General features: G+C 39.1%; 1 protein-coding gene across 5 annotated transcripts in view; it reads right to left on the reverse strand.

The window, feature by feature from the left end:
• Positions 1-14,571, reverse strand: part of CDK6 (cyclin dependent kinase 6) — a 234,894-nt gene that overhangs the window by 175,928 nt on the left and 44,395 nt on the right. The gene's annotated exons all lie outside the window — the stretch shown is intronic.

Consider the following 14,571-nt stretch of genomic DNA (forward strand, 5'->3'; position numbering starts at 1 on the left):
AAAATACATTGTTTATCACTGCCTCCAGGCAGTAAAGAACTAGTAACTCCAGTTCTTACTACACTTATGGTTTGTAATACATAAGACGTTTTAGTAATTTCCAAAAGAAAAAAATTTTTTGACAGGGACATAGCTGGAGAATGAAGTGATCATAAAACACTGCTAAACCGAAGGGTCACTTGCTCCCAAACCGTTGTTAGTTACCTAACAGCCCTGGCAGCATGCTATGTTACTTCATCTCACCGAAACCATTTTCAAACACTCTGTATGACACAATGCAAGCATAACATCTAACCCACCCAAGTTATTTTTCTCAAAGTTATATCACTCATATCACTCTCTTCAATTTATTAAGATTCACTGTTGCTGCCTGCAGCACCTGGACTCCACACCTGAGATATGCAAAGGTGAGCTCCCTGGAGCCCCTGTTAATTGCCCCAAATGATAAGCCATGGAGAAAAGGCACTAATTTTAATTGGCAATTTTTTTTAAGTGGATTTTTAAAGACACACATTTAAAGAGACACAGAGTAGAATATTCTTGTATAAATTTTAGTGTATATAATTATATATTCTTCTAGGCTACAAAAAGAATGGTGTTTAGTAGAAGCGGCTCATGCTGGTTTAAGGAGATAATGCTTTTTATTTTTTTAAGGTGCTGTTATTAATTTTATTTGGGAAATGGAGCCTATTACCGTCTCCTTAGAAATTCAAAAGTGACATTGAGGGAAGTAAAAGTCCTAGAAGAACCTGTAGGTTTTGGGCTCCAATGCTGGCCATCAGCATCCAATAGACCCAGTACCGCACAGAAGACATTTTGGGAAATATTACTCTATACTAAAACATGAAATTTAGTCTGACTTAATTGCTTAGTAAACATTATCATAGTAAAATTAAATTACATTAGTCATAATGGGTAGAAAATGCATTTTCAATCAACAGCTATAAATACTAATCTTAGGAATTTTAGAACATAATATTTTTGATGCTTTCTTGTCTACAATGACTCTATCTGGAATCATCCCAAAGCAAATAATAATCACTTCAGTGGGCAATAAAGAGAAGATAGATGCTGTAATAAAACCAATAAGTCTCACATAAAGCAACTGAACTAAACAAGAACTGAATGAAACCCCTGGTGTTTGGCAGGAGGTTAACAATCCGTAATACATAAATCAATGAGGAATGTTGTCAAGCTACCTATAACCTCTATAACTAGCAAAACAAAAGAGCCAGACAGGTCTGAACATTTGAAAATAAACCCTGGGAAATAACTTCAACTGTTTGATTCCTTGTGTCGACCAACATCTTAAAGCTTTCCAAAACCATTTTATTTTTTTTGCTATTCAGTAAACTGACAAAAATACCATTTCAGTGACTGCATAACTACAGTTCCATAAGAGAAATATAATCACATTGTGTTGAGGATGAACAAAAATATCTCAGATGACTTTTAGAGGAAATGAAAACTACCATTCAAAATGTATCCATTAGAGCTTAGCTTAACGCGATCCAAGTGAATGTTCAAAAAGTAGAAGTGAAAAGTGGTTCTCAGCATTCACTGAGTCTACGAATCCAGTTTAGCTGCTCAAAACAAAATCCAAAAAAGGCAGATAGGTCATTATCATTTCACAATTAAGTCAGCCAAGCCCCTAACTAGCCCATAAAATAAGTCCTCTCCCTGTCTCTATTGTCCTGACCCCCCAGCTGCAGGGCAGAGAGCAAGCACTGCGGTCCAGCACAGCACTCAGCTTTCCAGCTGTCCTAGTGATGTAATTATCTCATAACAAAATATCTCCATGAATTAACTCTGCATCCTACCCATTGTAATTCGGAATGACTGCTTCCTGTTCATGTTCTCCATTTAACTTGCTATTCTGGATCTATTGCATAGGCAAGTTGTCTTCATCTAATGGATGGGATTACATCCAATAAGGTTTGGGATTTCCAAAGATTACAATTTACAAAGGTCTCCCAAACAACATGCTCTGTAAACACAAGCCCTGCCTTTCTATTGTGGCTATAATAAAAGGGAAATCTGCATTACTTGCTGTGATTAAACTCTGATCTGTCACAGGAAGTTCTATAAGGATTTTTTTCCTGTCACTTTTTTTCATACTCTTGAATGTTTGGACATCAAATAGTTCAAGATCTGTGAGATGTCTGGCACAGCTGCCGAAGGGTGCTAAACAAAATTTTATTTGAACTACAGGCAGTCTTCAGAATTGAGAAGAATTTTTTAAAAATCTCTAATCTCTTCCTCTATAGTCCACGAAGCACATTCTTTGGCTACAGCTCGCATGCACCAAATTTATGTTCACACCTCCCACTAACCCTACACTACTGGATACTGGCCAGGGTATTCTCCTTTTGCTCATTAAATAAGGAGTGTGTGTGCACTTATTCTCAACCAGCACTGAATGGTGTAATTCCAGAAGTATTTGCCACTAACAATAATGAACCTGCTGCTAGAAGGAAATCGCCATTTCAGCAGTACCTGTAAACACTTATCAGTATGGGCACTGTACTGTGCAGGCACTGTACTTGGTTTTAGAGATTCCAACAGATCTAAGACGGGTACCGTTTTTAAGAGCTTCATATCCAGTTGGGGGGAGAGACGACTGACATGTAAAACTACAAGCAGTGATATATGGCTATGTATTAATTCCAAATTAATTCTACAAACACTATGTGAAACTTTATATATCAACATCAAAGTAAATTCATTCTACATCCTATTACAGTAGACACCTGTGATGTCTACCTTTCCAACATCCATTCTCTCTTCTGGAAACCATATCCTCATTTCTTGTTGAGGAACCACTCCTACCCCATACACTCAGGCAATATATTCGTGGGGTACATGCGCAGGATGGCACGTAACCTACCCTGGACAGAGTGACAATGACTGATTTAGGGATGGACAGGACCATGAGAATTGGTCCCAGGAATTTTACTAGATCTTCTGAGAAAGTAGAGCTCTCTTTATTCTGGGATTACCAAACTGGCAACAGATTAGCCTGCAGCTGCTGGTGGCCATCTCTGCCACCACTGTAGAGCCCACCATGGAATGCAGCCAACACCGAAGAGAGCCAGAGCAGAGAGATGATAGGCAAGGGATTCCGGATGACATCATTTAAGCACCTGGACCCACTTGTGCCCAACCTACCCCTGGATTTATTACTTACGTGAGCCAGTAATGTTGCTTTTGTGCTTACCCAGTTTGAGTTGGGTTTTATTACTTACAACAAAAAATAGTCTTAAGACATCTATAAACATTTTGAAATAATTAAAAGACTTTAAACATCAATATCTGACCTCAAATACATCTTATATATTAGACAAACTGAATTAAGCTCAAGCACATAGCTTAATTAGTAGGAGTTTCCTCCAGGTGACTATACCAGTTCCCTGACTTGCTGGGAGACTATTCGCCTTAAGAGGTTTCTCCATGAGCATGCCGGCTGGGAAGACAGCAGCAGAGCCGAATAATTAATCTCTCCTAAGGAGCCATGCGGCCTCTTCCCAGGATTCCTCCTTGTGGTTCCTTGTCTGACCACAGAGGCATTTTATGGAGAAAAAGTAGAGAAAGAAAGCAAGAGAGACAAGCTCATTGCAAATGGGAATATGGAACCTAGCATCAGAAAGGCCTGGGTAAGAAGAAGTGAGGAGGCAAGGAGAAGCATTTAAAAATCATACAAAGGTACTGAGTTTAGTTAAAGGTTGAGTCCAATGCTCAGAGATCTGTTCTCCCAAAACCCTTCGTTAAGCAACCCCCCTTCCACTAGCTGTTGTTGAAAAGTGGAAATGCACAGGGACGCCCCATAAGTAGTAACCCCAAAGCAGGGAAACCCCTTTGTGATCATACTGTTGTTACACTGAAGGCTACCACAATCTGACAAGGGAATGCAAAGCCAACATCTTTTATTTACTACCTCATTTTATTCCTTATAGCCTTAAAAAGAGTGTTCATAAGAAAGTTTCATAGTTCATCTTCTTCCAGCTCATCTTTAGAGTTTCTACTACTCTCGTTTTAGCTTCTATCTACATGTACCTGGCAATGTGAATCTATGAGTTAACATTTTTGCATCCATTCACCAAAAAGTGTTTTACAAATAAAATGGGAATCCCCCATATTGGGCAAGTTTACAAGATGTGACTTGCACTACAGTAAATATTTAAAATAGAGCAAACAGTAAAAACTCGTGTATATGGAAACACACTGCTATCATAGGGTAGTGCAAAACTGGTGTACTATAAGCTGGGCCCCAAATAAGCTATTTGGGCTGTCTTAATGGGTATATAGGGTACTGTATACTGCTCTGTTCATATTCAAGATGAATTCCTGAAATGGGCATTAAATAAGAGAATTCAAACTTCTTTCATAGTCCTATATAGCAAGCACTGGAGGCACTCATATTTCAAGCACAATCCTTCAAACTGCTAATGCATTTTATCTGAATCAAAGGCAGAGAGAAGAATGAGGTAGTAACATCACTCTGTTATGCTAAGTATATACTATTATGGGAAAAAAGGAAACATTACTTCAGAGCTAAAACACACGAGGAAATCACAGAAACCTATTTGTTCTCTTACAGGGAAGAGAATGGTAGCAGGGGCAAAATATTCTGAGTCACCACGTGGATCACCATCTCCGCAAAGTCAAGAGAAAGAAAACAGAGGCAGGTAGACAATGACTTGACACTTCTGCTGAATCCAGTTCCGATACAAAATAGTTTTCTAAGTTCAGAAACAACACAAAGTCAATTGTATAAAAAGAAGAAATCTGCTGAGAAAATTCGGGACCATTATGTCTTGATTAGAATAAACACCATTCACCAACCCCAGCTACAGTGTAGGAATGAGACATTACTCTTGCACCCGGTGAAGGCTCCACCTAGACATGATTACCTTAGTTTTAGCCTTTTCCTTACACAACAGTTAGCTTCACAAACACAGATACATGGGTCAAAATAAGAGCCTGATAAGAGTGAATGGATTCAATGATTCATAAACCTGTGACATTTGGTGTGAGGGTGGGGTTCAGGGGCCCCAAGTCATAAACCCTACTGGCAGATCAGAGATTACAGATTAGCAAACTAAAGACAGCCTTAAACTGGAAGTACCTCTCCATACTTTTTTACTCTTTTCTTTTAACTCTCTAGAGCATCTAGTGCAGTGTCTAACACACTGTAGATGTTCAATGTCTACTGAATGAATTAAACTTTTCAAAATTATAACTCAGGGAAAAGTGAGGAGCAAAGTAAAAGAGAGGATCTTCAGAGATGTCATTAAGAAAGCATGGCATGCCGAGGAAGCCAAATCTGGTAACTGATGTTAAATGAGGACTCACACACTAATGTATCACATTTACTAACTAACATTTGTTAGTTTGCTCCCCACTAGCTCCTTCTATGTATTTTGACTTTTTTAGTGCTCATAACAACGCTATGAAATGGTACTCATTTTTATAGATGAAGAAACAGACGTATGTATACAAATGTTCATTGCAGCATCATTCATAATAGCCAAAAAGAGAAACCCAAACGTCTTATCGATTGATAAATGGATAAACATAACATGGTATTATCCATATAGTGGAATATTATTTAGTAATAAAAGGAATGAAGTACAGATACATGCTATGACATGAATAAACCTTGAAAAGTTTATGGTAAGTGAAAGAAACCAATCACAAAAGGCCACATATTTCATAATTCCTTTTACATGAAACCTCCAGAATAGGCAGATCCATAGAGACAGAAAGTAGATTAGTGGTTGCCTAGGGCCGGGGGTGGTGGGAGAGGAAGGAGGGGAAGGAATGAAGAATGACTGCTAATGGGTACTGGGTTTCTTTTTAGGGTAATAAAATGTAAGATCATGGTGATAGCTGCACAACTCATAAATATACTAAAAACCACTGAACTGTATACTTATATGGGTGAATTTGATAGTATGTAAAGTGTATTTCAATAAAGCTGTTTCAAAACAAAAAGAGGAAAGAAACAGTCATAGAGAGGTTTAGTACTTTGCCTAAGGCCCAGGCACGGTAAGTGGTGAAGATGGGATCTGAAATCAGGCTGTCTGGTTCCCAAGTCTGATTTCCTTACCATTGTGCAATCCTATCTCTGTATGTAGCACAGCATTTGGGGCAAGAGACCTCTCTGTGGCAAATGAGACACACTACTGACAGGTATTGTGGTAATGCCAACTCCCAAATGTCTTTGTTTAACTTGGCTATACCAGTATATATGTGTTCCATCCTGGGCTGAAAAAAAATGTTCAGAAAATTCACAGGAAAAATAAAATAAAGCTGAAGACTGTTGATCTCCTAGACCCTCTTCTCTTATGTCCTTCCCTTGACTAGCTAGAAAATGACACACCCAACAGAGCTTGACAAAGATATTTCAATCTCAGAAATACATGAGTTAAATGATATTTTTGAAAGCAAAGTGAGCAGCTCTGGCCTGAGTCAGAATGAGTGCACGAACATTCTGGCCAACTTTCAACATTCAGTTCTGTCTCCATTTCTGACCTGTAAAAGCCCTGTTCTCCAGCTTTGGGCCTCTCTTGAGGAAAAACGACGAATCAGCCAAAACTAGGCAGCCGTCTGTGATGAAGACTGTCTGCTGGGTCTTAGAAAAAAACCAACCAAATTTTACCTACACTATAAGCCAAAAGTCTTTCATAATCACATCCTTACTAGGTGAGTAAAGCTATCCCAGCACTAATTCACTCAGGTACTTATGATTAGGTTATTATCTAATAAAACAACCACTGAAGTTAGTTCCTTTTAAGGAAACATAAACAACCATAAACATAGGAAAAAATGTTAAACTATAGTAATAACTTAAAGAAACATATATGAAACCATCAGTGATATACTATTTAAGCCCCTCAAACTGGGTAACAAAAATGTTTAAATGATAAAATGGCACAACATTTGTGAGGGTTTGTGAAAATGGGCCCACATGACTGTAGGAGTACAAACTGGTAAAAAGCTTTTTTGAAGAGTAATCTGGAAAAACAAACAAACAAACACACAAACACACACACACACACACACAGATATCATGTGGCCCTTAAAATGATGATACAGATTCATATTATTGAACATGGAAAGGCATTCATGATATATTATTAAAAGAAAATTCAGGCTTCAAAAGAATATGTACAGGACTTCCCCGGTGGCACAGTGGTTGGGAGTCCGCCTGCCAATGCAGGGGACACGGGTTCGAGCCCTGGTCCAGGAAGATCCCACATGCCGTGGAGCAACTAAGCCCGTGTGCCACAACTGCTGAGCCTGTGCTCTAGAGCCCACGAGCCACAACTACTGAAGGTCGCGCGCCTAGAGCCTGTGCTCTGCAACAAGAGAAGCCACCGCGATGAGAAGCCTGCACACCGCAACAGAGTAGCCCCCGCTCGCCGCAACTAGAGAAAAGCCCGCACACAGCAAAGAAGACCCAACACAGCCAAAAATAAATAAAAAAAATTAAAAAAAAGAATATGTACAGTATGATTCCACATATGTAAACAAAATGGTAGAAAGATAAATCAAGATGCTAACAGTGGCTAGCTCTAGGTGATGAAATTATGGAATTGTATTTTCTGCTATTTGCCTATCTGAACTTTCTACAATGAGAACTTACCAATTTTTAACAAGAAAAAAATCACCATTTCAAAAACAAGAATTATAAAAGCTTTTTTTCTCCTTCAAGTTTTTTTCCTTCCATCACTCATATATTTTTCTTCAGTCTACTCCACTAAGTTAATGAGACAATCCTGACCATCAATTCTGAAAAGGTAGTTTTAAAAATTAAATATGTCAAATCAAATTCTTAATTTTGTTCTGGGGGGAAAAAAGCAATATGCATGCATTACTGCTTCACTGAAGGTATGTGTTTTTCAATCCTCCCCAGTATGGACTAACTCTACAAAAAGAATGTAGGAAAAATAAAATTACTTTTCTGATATCTGGCTAAAAGGTCAAAAGTAGCAGAGTTACCATGAAATAAAAGAGAAACAATAGCTCAAAAAATCTTCAAATTACTCTATTGTTCATCATACAAGCCAAGAAAGAAAGAAAGAAAAAAATTTCTCCATGGCAAAATTATGGACTTTTATAAATATGGGGAGTTTTAGAGATTATCTGGTTCTATGCAGTTGTTTTACAGATGAGGAAACACAGGCCAAGAGAGTGCAGAATGTCAAAACTAACAGAAGGAATAAGACACCTGGGTCTCGGACGTCCCTGGTGGCGCAGTGGTTAAGAATCCGCCTGCCAATGCAGGGGACATGGGCTCAAGCCCTGGTCCAGGAAGATGCCACATGCTGCGGGGCAACTAAGCCCGTGCACCACAACTACTGAGCCTGCGCTCTAGAGCCTGCGAGCCGCAGCTACTGAAGCCCGTGTTCCTACAGCCCGTGCTCCGCAACAAGAGAAGCCACCTCAATGAGAAGCCTGCGCACCACAACGAAGAGTAGCCCCCGCTCACTGCAACTAGAGAAAGTCCGTGTGCAGTAACGAAGACCCAACACAGCCAAAATAAAATAAATTAAAAAAATAAAATAAAAGACACCTGGATCTCATGACAGAACTCAGTGTCCTTATTAATACAATAAGGTATAAGCAACCAAAATAACTAAAATATGATTTTTAAAAAGGCATTAAAAATGAACATCTAACATCTTACATTTAAAATTAGATCTATTCCAGCAAAATTTCCAGGAATGATTATTTAAGAACTGAGAAAAATTCTATAAATATATTTTAAGAACACCATTGGGGGCTTCCCTGGTGGTGCAGTGGTTAAAAACCCGCCTGCCAATGCAGGGGACATGGGTTCGAGCCCTGGTCCGGGAAGATCCCACATGCTGAGGAGCAACTAAGCCCGTGCGCCACAACTACTGAGTCTGAGCTCTAGAGCTTGCACGCCACAACTACTGAGCACGTTGCCTAGAGCCCGTGCTCCGCAACAAGAGAAGCCACCGCAATGAGAAGCTCGCGCACCGCAACTAAGAGCAGCCCCCGCTCGGCGCAACTAGAGAAAGCCTGCGTGCAGCAACAAAGACCCAACACAGTCAAAAATAATAAACAGTGCTTCCCTGGTGGCGCAGTGGTTGAGAATCTGCCTGCCAATGCTGGGGACACGGGTTCGAGCCCTGGTCTGGGAAGATCCCACATGCCGCGGAGCAACTAGGCCCGTGAGCCACAACTACTGAGCCTGCGCGTCTGGAGCCTGTGCTCTGCAACAAGAGAGGCCGCGATAGTGAGAGGCCCGCGCACCGTGATGAAGAGTGGCCCCCGCTTGCCACAACTAGAGAAAGCCCTCGCACAGAAACAAAGACCCAACACAGCCAAAAATAAATAAATTAATTAATTTAAAAAAAAAAAAGGAAATCAGGCTTTAAAAAAAAAGTATCAGTGTTAATTTAAAAAATAATAATAATAAATTAATTTATTTTTAAAAAGTTTTAAAAAAGAACACCATCAGGAAACTATATTAAAAGATTAGAAAACAGAACACAGTTGGAAAAGTTGAAAGAACTGGTATCTCTATCAACTGCTAAACTTAAGGATCTGAAATTAGGCTTCGTTCAGATGCAAAAATGTGTAAATATTAAGTTATGATTTAATATGTCTATACTTTAATTATATTTTAGAGTTTGATCTTTGTTTTAGGAATATTTCAGATAATAAGGTAAATATTTCATAGTGTTAAGAGCAATTAAAAACTAAAGTAGGTAAGAATTTGGAAATGTAGCTGTAACCGTATCTCTTCCACGGCAGAATTTTTCTTCTGCAAAGAACCAGAGGAACAACTCATCCTGGGAATCTATTAGGCCACTGGGTGTTCCACATAAGTAATTATTTTGAACACCTGATTCTTACTCAAGTCCCCAAAATATTTTTCAAAGTTAAAAAATTTAATGGAATTCTTTGAGGCAAGCATTGAACATTTTCTTGACTTTTTAAGCACAATGTACTAATTATGTTTTACTGATGAATGACTCATGGTCATTATTATTAACATTAAATTATAATCATTTAATTCAGCATCATTATTATGATCCTTTATCTGAGTGCTTTCTAGGCACATGAACATGAAGCAAGGAGATTGTGACATACTATAAATCAAACTGTCAAAAAGCAAAGAAAACAGCAAGAGATAAGTAAGTCATCACCTACAAGGGAAACTCAGTAAGATTAACAGCCAATTCCTCATCAGAAACCACGGAGGGCAGGGACTTCCCTGGTGGTGGAGTGGTTAAGAATCCGCCTGTCAATGCAGGGGACATGGGTTTGATCCCTGGTCCGGGAAGATCCCACATGCTGAGGAGCAACTAAGCCCGTGCGCCACAACTACTGAGACTGTGCACTAGAGCCCGCGCGCCTAGAGCCCGTGCTCCACAACAAGAGAAGCCACCGCAATGAAAAGCCCGCGCACCGCAACGAAGAGTAGGCCCCGCTTGCCTCAACTAGAGAAAACCCACGCGCAGCAACAAAGACCCAACACAGCCAAAAATAAATTAAAAATAAAATAAATTAAAAAAAAAAATTAAAGTGCAACTGTTAACCAGGAATTCTAGATAAAAACTATCCTTTACAAACGAAGGTGAAGTTAAGACAATCCCAGATAAACAAAAGCTGAGGGAGTTTCTTGCCATTAGACCCATCCTAGAAGAAATGCTAAAGGGAGTCCTTCAGGTTGAAATGAAAGGATACTAGGCAGTAACTCAAAGCCATATGAAGAAATAAAGATCACTGGCAAAGGTAACTGACCACACAGGTAAATATAAAAGCCAGTATTACTGTATTTTGGTTTGGACTCTTTTTTCTTAATATAATTAAAAGGACAAATGCATATGACAATAATTATAAATTTATGTTAATGGCTACACAATGTATAAAGATGTAATTTGTGACAATAATAACATAAAGGGGGAAAGGCAGAGCTGTATAGGAAAAAAGTTTTTATATACTATAGAATGTAAGTTAGTATTATTTCAAGCTAGATTTTTATAAGTTTAAGATATTAATTGTAATCTCCAGCATAATCATTAAGAAATTCTTTGTTTCAAAACATCTTCAACACCCTGAGAAATACTTTCTTGAATCTCCTCTCTAATCTATCATTTACGAGCCCCTAGAATGAGCCTGGAACTGTACATATCAGGGACTTTACATACGTAAACTCGTTGAGTTCTTCAATATCCCTATTAAGTGGGTATTATTACTCTCATTTTACAGATGAAGAAGCTGAGATTCAGAAGATAATTTGTCCAGAGTGATAGAACAGATATGACACAAAACCAGGATTTCAATTAGAAACCTTCACAGAGTTCTCTCTCCTCCTTGATGTGGACCTTCAATATCCAGAGTCTCAGGTCCTGTTCTCTTTTCACTCAATGCAGCACCACCACTACCACAACATAACCAACAACAAATGGCCATGGCTTCAGATAGTACCTAAAGGCTGGCATGGCAAATCCCCAATCTGTCTCTCCAAAATAATTCTCTCCCCAAAGTCCACACCCAGTTACCTCTTGGAAAACTTCAACCCATATTCTGAACATCTCAATTTCAAAGTATCTGGAATAGAGCTCATCCTCTTTGGTGAACCACACCATCCAACCAATTTTCCAAGCCCAGAAACCTTCAAGTAATCCGAGATTCTTCCCTCTCCCCAAATATCCTGTCAACCACCAATTCTACCACTCAAATGTTTCTCCGTCCACTGCTACATCCCCAGTTCAGGTACTCATCACTCTTGCCTAAACTTCTACAGAGGGCCTTTATCCTGTGTTCCTGCCTCGTGGAGACTCCTGTACTCACCCCTCATTCTGGGCAGTGGACCTTCTACAATGTACATCTGATCATTACACTGAACAAATGCATTTAGCCAACAAACGTTCACTCAATATTTGTTATTTTCTAGCATTGTACTGGGCGCTGGGGACAGGAAGATCAAGGATCAAACAGATTTTCTTATGTTGTTCAGAATCTAGTGAGATGGCAGACATAAATACATGAATATCAACTAAGCCGGAAATGCTGAGGTAGAGATAAATACAGGGTATTTAAAGAGTAATCAAGAGGGGCATCTCACCCAGACTTGTAGGAAAAGGTTTGCAGAAGTGACAGTGGAACTGTCTTTGACCATCAGGAGTTACCCAAGCAAGTGGCAAAGAAAGGGCACTAAAAACCAAGAGAAGGTAAGAGCAAAGGGACAGCAAGAAGTCCCACTGGAGAGAACTCTTGTATGCCACAAGAAACTTGTATCCTGTGGAAAACGGGTATCTTCTTTTGATTTTTAAATAGCTCCTTCTGATGAGCAGGAATAAGAGGGGAATAGTGGCAAGAAGACCAGCGTAAGGAGTTGCCACAGTTATACAGGGAAAATAAAGAGGGCCTGTCCTAAGGAATTGGCAGCAAGGACGGAGAGGAGAGTACAGATTCCAGAAATATTTAGGAGGTTGAATTGGCAGGACTTGCTAAGTGTCTGAATGTGGCGGGGGTGGAGGGATGAGGAAGGAGGAGAAGCCAAGGATGACTCATAGGCTTTTGACTTTGGGGACTTGGTGCCACCCCATGAGATACAGCAGTGTTCCCAGACCTTTGGTTTCCAGGGACCTGTAAAATTTCCAACAAATTTAGGGCTCTGACAGCACACTGCCAACTAAAGACATAAATATACCCTACCATCTACTATCAACATCATCTCATAAAGAAAGCACATTTTAACACCCAAGATGTGAATAGATTTAGCCTTCTGAAAAATTCACCACAGGGCCCTTTTTTTTTTCTAATTTCATCACAGACGATGGAAAATTGGTACCAGGCCTCAGACCAACACTGAGAAGCCCTGAGATGGAGATACAGGAGAAGAAGTCTGTTCAGCAGTAAGATGATGAGTGGAAGGCAGAAGAATATATAGTCCCTGCCTTCGCTAACTCTCTAGACTTATAGGGACGCCCATCCCGTATACATTAAGGGTTGTAAAAGAGTTCAAGAGGTTATGGAAGCCCTGAAGAAGAGGAACTCAAATGTGCCTAGACGGGAAGTGGCTGGGGAGCTGAGTCTCCAAGGATGATCTGGAATTTGCCAGATAAACAAAGGAAGTTTCGCATGGTCCAGGCAGAAGGAACAGCATGTCCAAAGGTATGTAGGTATGCAGGAAAATTCATATTTGGGGAATTGTGGATAGTTTGGCATGACTTGGTGATTATCTTGGAAGATGGCAAGAGAAAAGCTGGAAAAGTACACAGAAGTGAAATTACGAAGAGTTTGTTAATCCAGGCTAAGAAGTCTGGAAATTATCTTATGGGCATTGGGAAAGAACCAAAGGACTTTACAGTGGGCAACGCTATGGCCAGATTTAGCACTTGGAAATACCACTCTGACTGTAGAACAGAAGTCGGACTGTAGGGGAATAAAATGGGAGGTGAGGAAAACATGTAGGAAGTGTCTGCAAAAGCCCAGATAAGAAATACAGATAGATTAGAGAAACAGGAGCAGCAGAGAGAGACCAATACAACCAACAAATATTTACTGAGCATCTACTCTCTTCAGGGGGTATCAAGGTCAATGAGACAAGATCCCTGCTCTTTTAGAGCTTATTTTCTATTGTTGTTAAACAAAATGAGAATCATACTTTACATAATGCAATTAAAAACATTAACAATGTCTCAAATGCTTTCACAAGTCTCTCTATGTATACACATATATAAAACCATGTTTAAATTGCACTCAATTACATTATATTTGTAATTTATTAAACCATTTCTCTATTCTCATAACATTGGCTCACTACCTTATGGTAAGTTCGTTTAAGTGGCACTGCAAAAATCCAAAGGTATACTTTTTTTCTGAATCAAAATATATACACTTTTTAAAAGTTCTTACTCCAAACTGCCTTATAGAAGATCACATCAATTTATATTCCCATAGTGGTATCTAGGAGGTGGAATCCATAGGGTTTGGTGACCAACTAGGATATAAAAGCTGAAGGAAGAAAAGAAGGTAAGAATGATTTTCAGAGTTCTGGTTTAGGCAACAACAAGTTTGGTGGTGCTATTTCCAAACAGCAGAAGAAAAAAAAGAAAAAGGAAAAGAAGATTTAAAGAGTATTCAGTGAGTTCACTCCAGAAGGCATGAATTTGGGATGCTTGTGACATTCAGGTGGTAATGTCCAGTGAACAATTACAAACACATACTTGGAGTTTTGGACACAGGTCAAGTAACAGTTTGGGAAGTTATCAAGTATACAAGTGGAACAATCTTGGGGGCTATACTATGCAACAAGAAGAATAGGATCCCTGAATAAATCAGAAAGGTGGGCAAGAAAACAGCTGAAGAAAATGTCGTCACAAGAAAAAAAGGGAATTAAGAAAACAATCCTATTTATAATAACTTCGAAAACAATACTTTTATATAAGTTTAACAAAAGATGTACAGTGAAAACTATAAAACAATGTTAAAAGAAATTAAAGAAGATCTACATAGGTAGAAAGACATCCATATTCATAGATCAGAAGGACTTCATATTTTTACAAGGCCAATATTCCCAAA

This window comes from Balaenoptera musculus, chromosome 9, assembly GCF_009873245.2.
Source record: "Balaenoptera musculus isolate JJ_BM4_2016_0621 chromosome 9, mBalMus1.pri.v3, whole genome shotgun sequence".
NCBI lineage: Eukaryota > Metazoa > Chordata > Mammalia > Artiodactyla > Balaenopteridae > Balaenoptera > Balaenoptera musculus.